Source organism: Pseudorasbora parva, chromosome 10 (assembly GCF_024679245.1).
Source record: "Pseudorasbora parva isolate DD20220531a chromosome 10, ASM2467924v1, whole genome shotgun sequence".
Lineage (NCBI taxonomy): Eukaryota > Metazoa > Chordata > Actinopteri > Cypriniformes > Gobionidae > Pseudorasbora > Pseudorasbora parva.
This window is the reverse complement of record NC_090181.1, coordinates 13,967,856-13,985,767: the sequence shown is the minus strand read 5'-3', so window position 1 is coordinate 13,985,767 and position 17,912 is coordinate 13,967,856. Positions and strand designations below refer to the sequence as shown.

Sequence of the window (17,912 nt, the reverse complement as noted above, 5' to 3'; positions counted from 1 at the left end):
ATAAGTAAAAAAACACGCAGTTCACAAATGCCTTGTCTTTGTATGGTCACTGTGGTAAAACCATGGGTAATTTTCCTAAGGGCCTGTGGTCCCAAATTTTTACACAAACTAACGTTAACTTTAAAAGCCAAGGTTGTCGACGTGACATGCATTTTGCCACACAAGATAAAAATTAATATAATTATAGTATTCTCATTATTTAAAATGCAGTAAATTATTAAATATATGGTGTGACTTACAACTTATAAATTAAAAAGAAAAGCATAGCCTAAAAATGTTAATAAATATCTCAACAGGCATAATTTTACAAGTGTAGACATATTTTAGTAAATGACTACCCGTTTTCATTCATATATTTCTAAAAGTGGATCTTCATACGTTTTGTCACTGAAAACCATGTCCTCTGGTGTGACACCATATCAAGTAAGTTTACTTAATTCCACTGATAAGTTTAATTAGTTGAAGTACCCTATTCAATGTATTGTTAGTCTACGGAAGACCACACGTGCACATGATAATTTGTCATTTGGTGCGACACCCCTATATTTCTGTCATACAATAGGACACCTTTCAGTCATTTTTTTTTCAAAAAACTGGGAAAGAATTTGACGTCACTAGCCACTTATATTTTCTCAAACATCAGACTCCACACTACAGAATATGTATTTTTTCTTCAAAAGTGGCGTTTTTTTGTGTGTGTGTGTGTGTGTGTTTTTTTTTACTGCTTATTTGTCAACTACCCATAAACAGAACAAGGGCATGGAAAATATGTTATTTATTAAATCATCAAGAAGCTTGATGTGACAAGTAATTTTATTCAACGAGCACGGATACAAACATGAGTGTATCCATCAACTCTTTATGGCCATCTGCTGGACAAATTAAGTTGCAACACCTATTGCGTTTAAGAGGTTGGAACTCCTTTCCTTTCCTTTCCTTTCCTTTCCTTTCCTTTCCTTTCCTTTCCTTTCCTTTCCTTTCCTTTCCTTTCCTTTCCTTTCCTTTCCTTTCCTTTCCTTTCCTTTCCTAATTATCTTCCCAATTCAAACATAGGTCCAATTGTATAACCCAGAGTATAGTATTACCACGTTACAGTATTTATCATTAACTGCTGGATAAACTTCAGTAAAAAAGTCTTCTGTAGAATCAGTATGATCACATGTTTTTTAATCTCAATGAAATACACCTCAGCATGTGAAATAACAAAAAAAAAAAAAAACACTATAAGAAATTACTTGTGCTGAAATGTGATTTTAAATACATTACAGTATATATTTGATTCTGACCAATTAAGCAGGACGTCAAGGTTCTCATGTGGATTTTCTTCCCTAAACATTCACATTTGTAACATGCAAACCTAGGCCTAAACAATGTGTTGTGTTTCTCTGAAGAGCTGATCTAACCATTCACAGAATACGGAGACCTGTAAGAAGTTAATGACTTCTCTCATACGTTCCCTCTTTTCCACTCGTCCGGTGACAGAATTATTAAATTGACACGAGCATATCACATAACTGTCACACATCGTGTGCCACCGCCACCAAATGTTCATTTCTCATTTTTTCCCACAAGTCCCCGTCTTCGGCAATCTGTCATCCTGACGGCTTCTTATTCCCCCACTAAGTGCCCATAGGCGAATGTGACGCTCATTGGTGACAAGAGCATTTAGGTTGTCATGCACTAATGCAGAAGTTCCCGGGGACCCAACCAGTGTATTCATCTTCATCTGCTTGACTTTGCTCTTTACGCTGTTGTCTCAGCTTTGGTAAATTAAAGATAGTCCCTCCCTCTCTGTGAAGAGTACTGTCAACAATTTACCCAAATGCACCTCATTAGCTCGTCACTCTGCCACTCAACTGCAGATTTAGGCTTTTAATTCAGGTGAATTATTGTTACTTTGTCATTATCAGGCACCAGAACCTGATGAGACAACAAGAGCTGGAGCCTGGCCAAAAAAAGAAAAGCTTGCTGGTGATTCATTGGACCAGACCACACCAGGTTCCCCCACTCCAATGGGCGATAATAAGGCCATTTATATGGGTGTCAGTGGACAGGAAGCACAACCATATCTGGACTCTGAAGGGCAGACACTCAAGTCTTCTGAAGGAAATGTTGGAAGGTGAAAGCTGGATTTAAAATAATAATAATAATACTTTCAGTACTTCTGCATATATACAGGTCCTTCTCAAGAAATTAGCATGTGTGATAAAAGTTCATTATTTTCCATAATGATAAAAATTAAACTTTCATATATTTTAGATTCATTGCACACCAACTGAAATATTTCAGGTCTTTTATTGTTTTAATACTGATGATTTTGGCATACAGCTCATGAAAACCCAAAATTCCTATCTTAAAAAATTAGCATATCATGAAAAGGTTCTCTAAACGAGCTATTAACCTAATCATCTGAATCAACTAATTAACTCTAAACACCTGCAAAAGATTCCTGAGGCTTTTAAAAACTGGTTCATTACTCAAAACCGCAATCATGGGTATTGATTGACTTCTTCTGTCAAGAAGGCCATCATTGACACCCTCAAGTGAGAGGGTAAGACACAGAAAGAAATTTCTGAATGAATAGGCTGTTCCCAGAGTGCTGTATCAAGGCACCTCAGTGGGAAGTCTGTGGGAAGGAAAAAGTGTGGCAAAAACCGCTGCACAATGAGAAGAGGTGACCCGACCCTGAGGAAGATTGTGGAGAAGGACCGATTCCAGACCTTGGGGGACCTGTGGAAGCAGTGGACTGAGTCTGGAGTAGAAACATCCAGAGCCACCGTGCACAGGCGTGTGCAGGAACTGGGCTACAGGTGCCGCATTCCCCAGGTCAAGGCACTTTTGGGCTACAGAGAAGCAGCACTGGACTGTTGCTCAGTGGTCCAAAGTACTTTTTTCAGATGAAAGCAAATTTTGCATGTCATTCGGAAATCAAGGTGCCAGAGTCTGGAGGAAGACTGGGGAGAAGGAAATGCCAAAATGCCTGAAGTCCAGTGTCAAGTACCCACAGTCAGTGATGGTCTGGGGTGCCATGTCAGCTGCTGGTGTTGGTCCACTGTGTTTTATCAAGGGCAGGGTCAATGCAGCTAGCTATCAGGAGATTTTGGAGCACTTCATGCTTCCATCTGCTGAAAAGCTTTATGGAGATGAAGATTTTGTTTTTCAGCACGACCTGGCACCTGCTCACAGTGCCAAAAACACTGGTAAATGGTTTACTGACCATGGTATTACTGTGCTCAATTGGCCTGCCAACTCTCCTGACCTGAACCCCATAGAGAATCTGTGGGATATTGTGAAGAGAAAGTTGAGAGACGCAAGACCCAACACTCTGGATGAGCTTAAGGCCGCTATCGAAGCATCCTGGGCCTCCATAACACCTCAGCAGTGCCACAGGCTGATCGCCTCCATGCCACGCCGCATTGAAGCAGTCATTTCTGCAAAAGGATTCCCGACCAAGTATTGAGAGCATAACTGAACATAATTATTTGAAGGTTGACTTTTTTTGTATTAAAAAAACGTATTTTATTGGTCGGATGAAATATGCAAATGTTTTTAGATTTGAATTTTGGGTTTTCATGAGCTGTATGCCAAAATCATCAGTATTAAAACAATAAAAGACCTAAAATATTTCAGTTAGTGTGCAATGAATCTAAAATATATGAAAGTTGAATTTTTATCATTACATTATGGAAAATAATGAACTTTTATCACATATGCTAATTTCTTGAGAAGGCCCTGTATATATTTGATGGTCTTTAACCAACTAAGAGTGATATTTGTAAAGCAACCATTTTTAGGACAGACTTTTTACCTAAAATAACTAAATTTTGCTGGTCAACTGTAAACTGGTAACATTTTACAGCAGTGGTTCTCAAACTTTTTATGTCACCTCCCCCTTTGACTTTGTTGTTGAATAATCTGAAAAATAACTGTGAGAGAATAATAGATCAGAGCGCAACTTCTAATTTAAGTAAACAATTTAAAATATATATTTTAGTAATGCTTTGGATGAACAAAGCAATAGTGGCTGCAGTGATCTTTTTCAATGGCCTTCTCAGCCAGAGCGATGCGGCAAGTTTACAATAGCAGCTTGTGATGCCGTGGTTTTCTATGGTGAGGAACTAATATCTCAGGATTATGCAGATGGTGACAAGTCAATGTTGGGATTGTGAAGAAGGATGATTCGGACCCCCCCCCCCCCCATTTGCCCCAATTCACTAGGGTAAGCCTATTATAAGTGTTTATATTTTAGACCTTTTTGCAGAGATGCAGAGAACTGAGGGATTTGAAATGTTGTAACGGCGACGAAGAGAGTAAGGTATTTAATTGAACCAATAAATTGCCATAGCCTATGTATAGCTCTATAACAGAGTTCAAGCATTACCTACGGTGATTATTTACTACAATTTATTATGTTTGTTGTAGTGCTGTGCTGGAATTTATTTTCAAGTACTTTGTAATAAGGATATAAGTTACAGTAAAGTCAGCTTGAGATCCTTTCCATCTAAATCGTGTATATCTCTTAAGCCTAGTATAGCTTGAGCAGTTGGATAACCATATTCATCTGCAGAGCCAAACGCACAACCAAAAGTTCTTCTGCAAAATGAATCTAGGTATAGTGTATCTATTCTTGTTTGTTCATAATACATTCATTTATTTTTTTAAATTATTATTTCACCTTTAAATGTTAAGTAAGTATTTTTAAAAGTATGTGTAAAATTAACATTAGTTAAAGGCCCACTGAAGTGCCTTGAAACGCGCCGCATTATTCAATGTGTTGACGTAATTTCCCCTGAAACGGCTCCAGCTGTTAGCAGCTCCTCCTCTTTTTTGAAACGGCCAATAGCGTTTAGTTTATATACAGTTTGACTAGAACACAAGTTTGGACCTTTCTCTGTTTGGTAAAGCCAATTTCCTCTAACAGTTTATCATCATAATCTCCTCCATAGCGCTTTGAAATGCAGCATTCTGTGCAGAATTCAAATGGGTCGATATGTTTGTTGTCTGCGCAGACTCGCGCATATGATCCGCGCTGCATTCTCGTGTCTGTAGTCTAAATTTAGACCAGAACCGTTGGGTGTGTGTGCTGCTGCGTGAAACTAACGTGCAAACAGACTTAATTCGCCTCAACTGAAAGCATATTTACACTGAATCGTTTCCTATCACATATATAGTGTGCTATGTTCCTTTCACCATGTAGAAATTAGTAAATGTGTGAACAACTGACTGATTTCAGCCTTAGCTTCGGCAGTGTAAGGGGTCGGGCTTTAGATTCTAGAGAGCATTTTGATTGGACAGAAGATTTGACGAGAAGGTAAAGTCTGCGATGAAGATTCGTTTTAAGGGAAGTGGGAGACTGTAAATTTTGAATGCTTATATCTCCTAAATGCAAATTTTGTCATAGTTTTAGAACATACTAGCTTATTTATAACCTTTAGGGCTAACACAGTCATACTAAAAGCTAAAAAACTTAAATTTTAATTTCAGTGGACCTTTAAAGGTAGGGTAGGTAAGAATTGGTTAACTTTTTTTTCCAAATTTTCCAAACGTTCTTTATATATCAATACATAATTAAAATGTAAGTATTCTAAAAAAGAAAGTATAAAATTTGAGTGTCTGTAGACCTCTCACGACTGTTTTAAAGACAACTCATTATTTCCATTCACTCCATCTTCTCCCTTCTGGGCTTTTTCCAAAGCCACGCCCCCAAAATACATGAACGCGCCTCACCAACCACTCAGTTAGAAGACGCATTATTGACTTGAGCATGTAGTGACATCATGTCAGAATCACATGTAATAAAACATCTAACTATATCAGTATGAATATAAACAAATAAGATGTCTTTTAGTACTCACTATCAAGCTAGAATACTGATACTAGTAAAGTGTAAACTATATTTTTGTTTAATTCAGTAACAAGCTAATTATATTTATAAGGCAAAGCTAAAAACGGGATACATTTTCATTCCAATAACATCAGTTATACTGTGAAGATGAATTTTGTGTAAGATTCATAACATATACTGTGTTTTGCATGTAAGAGTTTCCATGATGAAAGCATTGTTGATTAGTAGTAGCTAAAGCTAACTTAGCTCTGAGTATTTATCATCTCTACTAATGGCTTAGTGTATAATATTGTAACTTTATGCTAAGTAATGTTATGATATATTAGGCAGCTACATGTGCTAGTGATACATGCTTCATGAAAACATAAACTGAAAAAATTTAATCAAAATGAAAGATTAGCAATGAGTCGTTTTTTAGCCCCTTTAGGTCCCTCAGTTCTTGACATCGTTGGAAAGCCACGCCCATATTTACTCACGTTTGATTTCTTTGTTTATCCAAAGACTTTTTGTGGATTGCCTTTACATGTAGGCCTACTGTCTTCCTTTTTTTGCATTGTTTGCCTTCGCTGACTGCAAAACCCAGCACCGTTCGTTTTGAATGCTTTTGCTCTTCCTAGGGGTGCGCGCATGTGTGGGCAGAACCTGTAGCGAAAGCAGTGGTTGCCATGGTAGCGAGAGAGCGTGACAGTCGCCAAAGCCAATCATTTGTTTCGTCCCGAATGAAAATAATGAGCGGTGTTTATTGCAGATTAAAAAGTCTAGAGTCACTTAATTTTTATACTCTCTTTTTCAGAGTACTTACATTTTAATTATGTATTGACATATAAAGAAAGTTTAAACAAATTTGGACAAAAGTGTTTAGATCATTCCTACCTACCCTACCTTTAATGCACTAGGTATAATTCACTGTCAATGAACAACAAATGTATGCATTATTAGTCTAGGTTAAAGTAAATGAATAAAAACAGTTAATTCATGTTTGTTCAGAATACATTCATTGGCTGATTTAAGTGTATACAACTTGAAATGTTAAATGTATTTGTAAAATGAACATTAACTTAAGAGGTATCATCATTAATGATACCTCTAAATTAGATAAGGACCTGTTTCTTTATGTAGAAACCATGGAGACTTTTGGAGTATACTAGTAATTATAGTTTATAATTCTATATGGTGCGATGCTATCCCTTTAAATGTCTGCTGATGGGACGGGTATTTCTAATTTACACACAGTGATTACCAAAGTCATTTTAATGAATATCATTGCGATTTTGCAAGCTGTAAAGCATATCATTACCATTAGGCTTTTACACACTAGCCTAACTAGGGATGCGTTCAGCAAAGCCTTAACAAAGTCGTTAAATCCATTTAAAAAGAGCCTTATTTGAGAAGCAATAAAATTTTAAATTATTTTATTACCAAAAGAGTATTTAACAAGTAGCTGATTAAATGCCAAAGGCAGGTTATCTAAGTTTAACCTTCAGAAGAGAAAATGATCAGAGTCTGCCCCTGGCATTGTTGGATAGAAATATCATCCCCCATTATCCTGCCACACCTGAAGTTGCAAATGGCCTTTTGTGGGAGGCATGGAAGAAAATTATGTGATTCAATTAATGACCATCTTTATGTGAGAGGGGGATAGTATGCAGGGAGAGGGGCTGGAGCTGGGTGTACTGACTAGGAGTACTAGCAGTAGCATCTGTAAGATGGATTGCATTTGTATAATTTAAGAATATATGATGATGACCTCGTATGGCTGCACTTATTTGTCATCAAGTGCCTCACAGAACACATTCATAAAATACAATTTTATTTATAAGTGATGATGATAAGTAAATATCATTCCAATTTGGACAATATTTTTAAAATATAGTTTTTTTTCTTCCACAATATTTTTAAAATATTGTATACAAATAGCGTTTTTTTAGTATATGCTTGATGAATACAAAAATATTTTATAACCAAGTTACACATAATACCCCTCACGGTTAATTAAAAAGTGTCCTGTGCTTATTTGCATACAAAATACATTTAAACCATGAAAAATGGAAAATAAATACACAATCATCTATGAAATATGGCTCATACCTTGCTGACCGTTCATAATTATTCTTTTAATTATCTGACATATAATTTGAGTGCTGTGGCTTCTCGGGGTTGAGGGTATTAGGCTGTAAATATTAACGGACGGCGGCAATTCACTCACAAGAGGGTTGCAAAAGTAATGAACAATGTGACAGCGGAGTCTTAATTAAGCAGGAAACACCTAGACCGGATCAGTTCAATAACACTGTCTAATCATCAACTTACCAATTTGTACTTGCTCATCCATTTATTTTAAATATGGTAATTCATTTAAATCAATAACATTTAAAAAAAATCCAACAAATGATTATTTTATGAAGTGTTTTACCAAACCTAATGATTTGGTACATTGTGATTTATAAATTATGTCTTTTCATGACTATTAAAGCAACACAATAAATCAGTGCACATTTACAATATTCCTGTAAGGTGTTAATTGTCGTGTGTGTAATATATATATATATACTATGCATCACAGAAAGAAATTATATTTTACAGAAAACCATTCATTTCTAACCACTTATTATATATATATATATATATAATAAGTGGTTAGAAATGAATGGTTTTCTGTAAAATATAATTTCTTTCTGTGATGCAAAGCTGAATTTTCAGCATCATTATACTCCAGTCTTCAGTGTCACATGATCGTTCAGAAATCATTCTAATAAAATGATTTGATACTCAGTTATCTGTGTTCGTAACGGTTGTGCTGCTTAATTTTTTTTTTGGAACCTTTGATACATTTTTCAGGATTCACTGATGAATAAAAATGTAAAAAGAACAGCATTTTTTCAAAATGGAAATCTTTAACAATATAAATATTTACTGTCACTTCTGATCGATTTAATCTTTGCTATATAAAAGTAATAATTTCTTTCCAAGAGAAGAAAGGTAAAAATGATTAACTCCAAACATTTGAACGGTAGTGTTTATTGTTATAAAATATTCTTATTTTAAATGATTGCTGTTCTTTTTAAAATAATTTTATCCATCAAAGAATCCTGAAAAGAGTATCACAGGTTTAAAAACATTAACACAACACTGATAATTAACCAGGATATTAGAATGATTTCTTAAGGATTATATTACACTCAAGAGTCATGACTGGAGTAATGGCTCACGAAAATTTCAGCTTTGCAGCACAGAAATTATTTAAATTTGACAGTATATTAAAAAAGAAAACATTATTGTAGATTGTAATAATATTTCACAATATTATCATTTTTCATCTTTATTTTTGGTCTATGCAGGCTTGATGAGCATAAGAGACTGTACCAAATCATTAGGTTATATGGTTATATGGTTATATATATATATATATAAACCTGAACATTAATATTTCTTTTAAATGTCCTTCTTTGTAAGATATTGTATCCTTAACCTGTGTGTGTGTGTCAGGTGCACTCAGCGGCTCCTGTGAGGCCATGGGTAGATGATGAAGTATCAAATGTTAGCCGGCCTCTGTGATGAAAGTCTGAAGCAATAAGCTCCAGTAGCTAAACGGATCTGGTTCAATAGCGATTTACCTCTAAACTGCTTAAGGGTATCTCACAGGTGCCAAGAAGCTTTTTATTTGATACAGTACAGTAGTATTAATTCAGGTTTCTTGTTTTCATTTTTATCTCAATTTATGTTGTATGCCATGAGTCTCCCTGGGAAAATATTGCCTCAAAGCGCTGTCATATAAAACGAATAAAAATCGGTTGTTTGACCTGGCTGTAACAAGGTTAATTATATTTTGCCATCTCTCTTTTCAATTTTTCTGCCTGATGAATGAGTGATATGTGAGCTCTTGAATATTTCAAGGTGAGCAGAAACAGAATAATAGCTAGCAGTGTTTTGAAATACTTCATGTCACTGTGATCCGAATGTAATTAGGTCTATAGTTTTTTTTCCTTGAGCTTTTGGCCTGGACCGTCAGGCACATATTTGATAACACGGTCCACCTATTTTAAGGTTAAACTAAGTTAACTTTTGCCTGTAGAGACACAATGCATTGTAATAAGTGGCCATTGCATACACTATTATTCTATTTTGTTGAGGCAAAGTAATACTCTATAACAGTGTTTCTCAACCAGTGAGCTGGGACACACTATCAGGCCTCAGAACATTTCAGAGCAGGCTGCAGGATGACTTGGATGATTACTAAATAAATTATAATTAATAATATTATTAATACATTATAAATCATCTAAAACATACATAAAAATTAGAAATCATATTTCCTTACCCCCCATGACGATTATTTTCCATTTTCTTACAGAAAAGATAATAAAAAAATCATAATATATAGCAGTATTGTCATAGCAAAAATACTTTAGAAAATATCTCACCTTTTATAAGTAATAAATATATAATAATAAAATATTCCGTATAACGTTTAACAGATTTAAATGTGCATTAACCATTGGTCTAAATGATCTTATAATGATTTAATTAATGACTTACTAACTTACTTTCTAAGCAAGAATGAGTGTAAACGGGTGCACTGTACGAACGAGGCACAAGCTATTACAAGTACACAGAAACATTCACCCTTATTGTCAATGGGTAATTAAAGTCCAACACGCCATTGGTGTGATGGCTTTAATTGCCCCTTTAAACACAATACATTGTAATTAAGCACAGGGCGCGCGGGGTATAGGGTGAAGGTGACAAACGGATGGCAAATGATCTGAGGATACGCGGATTTGATCCACAAGTTTAATAAGATGTCACGCTCGTGCTCCGCCTCGCGAGCGTCTGCTAATTTCGGCGCGCACGGGCATTCTCTGGAGGTGTATCAGCGCGCACGGCCCAGAGCTCCTACACACCTCTTTTCTTTTCTATTCAGAGAGCAAACAGCTTGCATTGCCCTGCAGGTATCGCAGGCATACGCTTTCACCTTCACTCTTTCTCTCCGGTCACTCCCCAGAAGAGCGCGCGGCAAAGTTTTGCTCCCCTTCTGCCCCTTTTTCCGCGCGTATGCCGCACGCAGGCAACGGTGCGTGGCCCCGCTCAGCCTTATTAAAAGTGGAAGGCGATATTTCACCCTCAAGAAATATAACAAGATAGACAAGTGAGCAAAGCTAATCCTGGGGATGAAATTAGCAGGCAGAGTCCGGGGCCTGCTGGAGATGATGAACGAGGTTGAACTACCTTACACAGGCGCGTGTCCGCTGGGATAATTACGCCAAGCTCCCGGGCTTGAATCTGTCGGCGGGACTTTTTGATGGCTCTATTTCAATGGGGGCTTGCCTGTGAAATACATAGTAAAAGCTATTAAAATTGAAATTGTTCTAGGTTGGTGTTGGGAGAGCGGGCTATTGACCCTATCAGGCAGTGTTTAATAAGGTGTGCCTTGCGTGGGGATTCTCAGGGCGCTCGCCGTGTCTTTGACAGTTTCGCACGCGCGCGCACCCACCCGTGCTCTCTGTTCCTCACACCCAACTTTTAAAGTGAGACACAATTCATGGAGATTAGTGTAACGACTGAAAAAAATGTTATCGATAACTAGACCAGTCAACTTTTCTAAACTTTGGTGTGGATCTTTGTTTATTTGAAGTACAATGTCTAAACGTTGTTTCAATTACAATACAGATCTTTTTACAGTTATACAATATTGTCTTTTAAATGGATAAAGCACAAAATGGGCATAATTATTAATTGTTGTTATAACATAAAATGGTTTTATATATATTATATATGCATTTTATTTTATTCATATACAAACTATAACGTGAGTGTGTGTGTGTGTGTGTGTGTATATATATATATATATACACACACACACATACACACAAACATCTGTTATAGTTTATATATATAAATAAACTAAAACAATAGTTTGTATATTGTGTACAATTTTAAATGTTTTTACATCCACTGAAATCAGTTATTGACTGTCAAAATGTGTTGTAATGTGTCTTAAAATATGCTTAATTTAATATCCTAATTAACGTTGTTGATTCATTTCAATGACCATGCAATTCAACCTGAATACAAAAGGTTACATAATCAATAGAAAGTAAATTTTAAGGATCACAAATAGCTCTTTAAGCTAAATCAATATTGCGTTATGGTTTAAAACAGGCTGTTTGCATTATTTTACACAATTTTACCCAGTCAAGTGTCTGTAAAGGACCAACCGAGTTAAATGTACATAGTGCAGGGGCAACGTCTTGATGTGTTATCGCTCTAACAATGTATCATATTCAGAATAACATTACACACATGATCTATTCTACAAAGGCGCAGCAAAGACATTATTTATGCAGGTAAACATCAAAGGACGCATTGCAAACATCAAGGAGATGTTTGTGCATACGATGCAGTTGGGAGGGAGATTTTACTCAAAATAAATGTGAGAATCCTCAGTGCTTGGCTCTGGGTGGAGGTGGTCGGGTGCACATGAGGATAAAGCACAGTAGAGTCGCATCAGGCTTTGACCAATATGCTGACCCGTCTCCAGGGGAACAATGACTTTGAACATTTCTGCACCCGGCTCTGGCACCTTCATTGTACGAGTGATGGTGCCAGCAAACCTATTCATCACTTTCCACTAAGTTACCACCTCTTTGTTTTAGTTCACAAATGTAGGTGGAGAGAAACAAAAGCTGAGAAACACACATTTACTCCACAAATATAAACACTAAAGCTCAGACGCATCAATACAGGGAGCTTAAATCTTTAGAGACAGACTATCCTTTATACAGTTACAAAGTTGCTTTTAAACCATTGAATGACAAATTAAATTATTTTTTCAAATGCTTATGCAATTAATATACATGGCACATTATTCACCTATAAATAAAATGCAATATATATAAATATACATTCTTGGATCAAGATCTAAGCTCTTTGAAAAATCTGTTGTTTAATATGACCAGCAGATGGCCCCCCCTACCATGAAATGGTAAAACATTTCTGAGCACCTCTGCAAAAGAACACCACACAATTTAGACAAAGCAGAAACTGTTCTTTGAGAGGATGGTCCCACTCTCTTGTCTTTTGTAATAATTTATGGAGTCTAGCAAAACTCCTGTCTTTTGTCCTTGGAAAATTAATTAGAGGGAAAATATGCAAGCTTTCACAATGAGACCCTGCACCATGGCTTCGTTTTGTCCTTCTACTCTTCAAAACATTAAAAAACCTAGCTTTATTTTTATTCTTTTACAATTTAAAACTCCAGCCTCCAAACTTGTGTGTGAGTGAGAAGTTATTTTAACGGTTATAGGTTCGGTTGCTAAAGTTGCATTAACGATGACACAGTCTGCAGATTTTGTATGTATTTTAATGTCTGTGTTCTGCATGTCTGTTTATTCGAGTTATGACCGGAGAGTCTTTTTGGATTTTACTATTATGTTGAAAAATGTCTTTCCATCAGAAATGTAGCATTGTTTTCCGGTTTTCTGTGCTTAATGGCAAGCATGTTTGCTTGACAAGGCTGCATGTTTATGTAAATTAAAAGCTTGTAAATTGTTTCCATTGTAGTTTCATGGATTTCCAAAGTTCAGCTGCCTGCTACCTGTTTTCCTTCCGAAGAAGGCGGTAAATATATTCTCAGAGTGCTTTTTTGCTTATTCAGTGAGGCCATAATTTGACTGAAGATTAGAATTGTTGTTGGTGTTTATTCGAGTTACTTGAATGCTTAAAAACAAGGAGAGGAGGATGAAGCTGAAAGTTAGTAGTCTGCACTTTAGTTGTATAAAAGTGTGGTTATGTTATGATATTAAAAAAAGAGCAAAAGACAAAATTTGGAATGTAAAATGAGCATAATGATATGTAGCATAATATAGGAAAAGCTGTAAAAAGATTTAACAATCAAAATCAAGGGATGTTAATGAAAAACTGTCCCATGGACGTGAAGTGTCGCTACATCCAGCAGTGCTGAGCGCAGCTGCCAGTGAGGGTAAATGAGAAAGTGGGTTTGCGGCTCTTGCCACACTTAGCAGTTACGCAAATCCAATTTAATTCCCTCTCATATGCTCTCACAGGTATCTTTTGTCCTTTAATCAAATTCTGTTTACGGTTGAGGCAATTATTTCCAATTTACCCACTTAAAGGAGAATGAAAGTGGTCCACCAGGAGACTCGCGGAGGGGAGGGGTACGGTGCGTGAAAGTACACCGCTTGCAAACAGGTAACCTCTAAAAGAGCATTTTTGCTTTATCTATGCTCATTTCCCTCTGCTATGATTTAATTTCCCCGCCTTTAAACATGACGAATTACTGCTCTTGTCTTTACTTAATGCTTTTAACAGATCCCAATAAACTGCATTAATCGGTTGTGTGGCTGGCCCGAACCTGCAAGCTGGAGCTGCTCATTTGCCCTATTAGTGAAGAGACTTGAGCCCATAACCAGGTGGATAATCTCTTGGCTTTGCTTCTTTAATTATGCCATAATCACTGCAGCGGTTGGCCCTGTTTAAAAGCAGCTAGGAGCGATACCTCACACTGAATCCTTCTTTCTCACCGGTAGCCCGTATTCTTTGTCACAGCCAAGCTCCTCTTTGACGAAGCATGATGAAGGACGCACTAACTTTGTAGGACAAGACAAAGCTTAAACATATGGCAAGAATCCCTCAGGTGCCATCTTCAAGAGGGCCAGTCTGTGATCCTTCCACAGCTCAGTGCTGTTCCCTGACTCCAGCTCTTTCCTCTTGAACATCTACCATTGCTGGATCTCTGAATCAAAACCGATTTTCTTTCTGGGTGCATATAATTGCATTTTTTTGGTTTTGCATCAATTTCCAGAGCCGTCATATGGTAACAAATGTATGACGGGCTAAAAAGCGACACATTCTGTAAGGGCTTTAATGGCTTAATGAGAATATAGAGTCTCATCACTGATCCGTGTGCTCAACATGGCAACATTTTATTTCAATATTTACATGTTTGTTTCCTCAGTTTATCTCGTTAAATGCTTCAGTAAAATGTTTTAGGCCAAGAAATAAATATCTGCTATTTAACTTCATTATTATAAATCAAATGAGCACTTTCCAGTGCGTTAATGAAGACAAAGTGAAATATGGATGTTTTTCTCATTGCATTCGAGACCAATTAAGTGGCCCATTTAAAGCTAATTAGCCACTAAACTTCAATTTGTGTCATGTTATTCACTCTTTTGTGAATCATTTGGATTTCTCGGCAGTCATACGTTAGTTTTTGAGACAAATCCAATCAACAGACATCTGTTTCAAAAATATTCTGAAATGTTTTACTTCTCATAAACAGAAAGCACTCAACTACAGAGGAGCCGATAGTCTTCACAACAAAACTGCAAAAGAAAGAAAAAAAAAACGACAAACATGTTTAGTAGAAGCTGACAGGCTTCACGTCAAAGTGCATTTCTAGTCTGAGAATTGCATTTACAGGTACCTTGACAATTGCCACTTCCTTTTAGCACCATGCTCTGTTATAAAGGCTGAAATGGACATTATTTTGATATTAAGGGCAACGTCAACCCTGACATGCACTTTCAAAGTCATCAAAATAAGTCAAATAATATTTTAGTTAAACTGACAGTTGTAATTTGAGCAGTCAATAGGCAATATGGTAAACGGTTCTCACTGGAATCTCTTTAAACAGTCAGAACCTGTTTAGACAGATTTGTGACAGCCACAGATATCTGCAACCTGGTTCAATTTCACCACTTGACATTTTCACAATAGGTGCTGGAAATAGCACAGAGCCATCCAAGATTAAAACAAGCATACTAATGCATGCTTATTCAAGTGTTTGATGTAGCCGCGCGGTTGTAGCGTGTGCCTTTAGAAGCGCAAAACACTCCTACGGTTTTCAAGTCAAGCCTTTTTTTTCCCTCTCTTGGCAGTCAGTGGTAAAGAGTCATATGGTAATTCTTCTGGATGAGTTTTTGATGGCATGCCAGCAGTTTTCTTTTCCGCTGAGTAATTTTCTCAGCTTTCCCCCAATAAAGTGTAATCCTCCTTTCGTCTGGCTTGCTACGAGCTAAACACTGCCAGAGAGAAAGAGGGATATGCACAATGTTTTGACATTTATAAATGCCATGAATCGGAGAAAATATGTTTAGTTAAGATCTTTTGGTGGAGAATGCAGATGTGTCAAATTATATTGTCAGTGTTTATTACTACAGTTATCTCCAAAGTGCAGGAATTGATGAGAGAGTTTTTGAATTGAAATACACAGCGAACTAATACAATTTAAATGACTCCAATATTTCATCCTATTTATGTGCAGTTAATAAGGTTTGTACAAACCTCATGCAGCCATGATCTCCTATTTTCTTAAAAGGTGTGTTTAAAAAACAAAAATAAATAATTTCTAGTTTGAAACTTTAGGATACAATGACACAAAATTATTATTTTTGTTTATGATGCTTAAACCATATGTATTTATATAGAGTTGCATGATTCTGTAAAAATTAAGAATCCAGATTTTTTTTGTTTCAAATAGAGATTGCGATTCTCCCACAATTCTTAAAAGACAACTTGACAAAATAACGCAATTAACTAGAGGGTTTTGCAAAGTATTCATTGCTGCATTTAAAAATGTTTCATTAATATGATTGAATTATAAAAATAGAAAAAATCAGTTTGAATGAATGATTCTATCATTTCACTTGCTTAATTACTGGATGAATCAGCATTTTTTTTAAAAACTAATCTCTTGATTAAATCATTTTAGCTGTCACGTGTTGTCGTTTAGTGGCATAACAATGCATACTATATAATTGTTATTTTACCAAATTACTTTAAAAAGATGATTCACTGCATCTTGATACCGTTGACATCAGTAAACTATAAACTTTGTACATGTGTGTAAATTTGTAACAGAAATGTGTTGAAGCAGTTTGTGAGGCTGTTTCAAATGCATGATTAGTTTAACACAAAAAAATATTAAATGCAATTAAAGCAGCATCCATTTTTCCCCGTAATTCTTTGGCTAGTTACAATATATGATCACACTCTTATTTATGCAAATGCTTTTACCACATTTAAGCGCAATAAGACTCAAAAGAGAATCTCCTGTCTGTGATACACACATAGCTGAACACAGAAAGCTACTTCATACAGCGCTTAAACAGACAAAAACACACAGAATTATGCCAAAATGCATTATGCACAGAATATATTTGATAATGCAAACAGCCTGTTTGTTAAATAAGATTTATGTTTGTAGTTGTATGTGCTTTTTGAAAGGAAATAAAATCAAATGGGCTTCCCTGGGGGTGTTTTAGCTCTGTTGCACCCTCGACTCTAGCTATAAAATATCTCCAAATTAATATGACTAAAATGATTCTGTAAGCCTGACATTCTCCTAAGAAACACAATATTTTCAAGTGATGTGATCTCTTACATGAACAAGCAGGGAAACCGATTACGGAAACATCTGCACGAAAGGATGGAGCAGTGGCAAGTGTTTTATCACTCCCATGCGTACCCTCACTCTTTCTCTCAGCCCTTCACCTGCTCTTCTCCTGGAGGGCTACAAATGCAGCGGCTGATATGCATGGGGCTCCAGTTCTCCCCTCCTCCATCATCCAGTGGCAGGGGAGGCAGGCTCTCTGTGCTGGCCCGTCGTGATTGATAGGCTAGGGGCGGTTGCGGTTTGGGTGGCTAGTAGGGCTAGTAGGGTGCAGTTATCAGGAGGGTTGATACGTTTGCTAGCCCAATATTGGTGCTCTGCTGAGGTGCACATTGTGAGAGTAAAAGGCTGTGATTCTGTCATGAAGGTCCTCTGAACTACGAGCCACAGAGAGACCTGGCCATCATACTTTTCTCATTTATTTGCAAGATAATTTTTTTATTATTTTGATATTGTTTATCTTGTTTGCCGTATCTATCGCATGTTATATCTCTCTTATCTTATTATTATATCAGAATTCTAGCCTCAATAAGCCTATAATTATTATGTTATGGGTGATAACTGATAAGCAGTAAAAGGCATCACCTCATTATAATGTACAGTATTTACTAAAGCTTACATTTATCAGTGTTATTAATTTATTTGTGTGTGTGT

The 17,912-nt window shown here is 36.4% G+C and overlaps 1 long non-coding RNA gene across 1 annotated transcript in view; it reads left to right on the top strand.

The window, feature by feature from the left end:
• LOC137090585 (uncharacterized) overlaps positions 1–17,912 on the top strand; it is a 38,516-nt gene that overhangs the window by 102 nt on the left and 20,502 nt on the right. The window contains exon 2 of the long non-coding RNA XR_010907907.1: positions 1,911–2,119. This is a non-coding gene — a long non-coding RNA (uncharacterized lncRNA). The remainder of the gene's footprint in view (positions 1–1,910; positions 2,120–17,912) is intronic.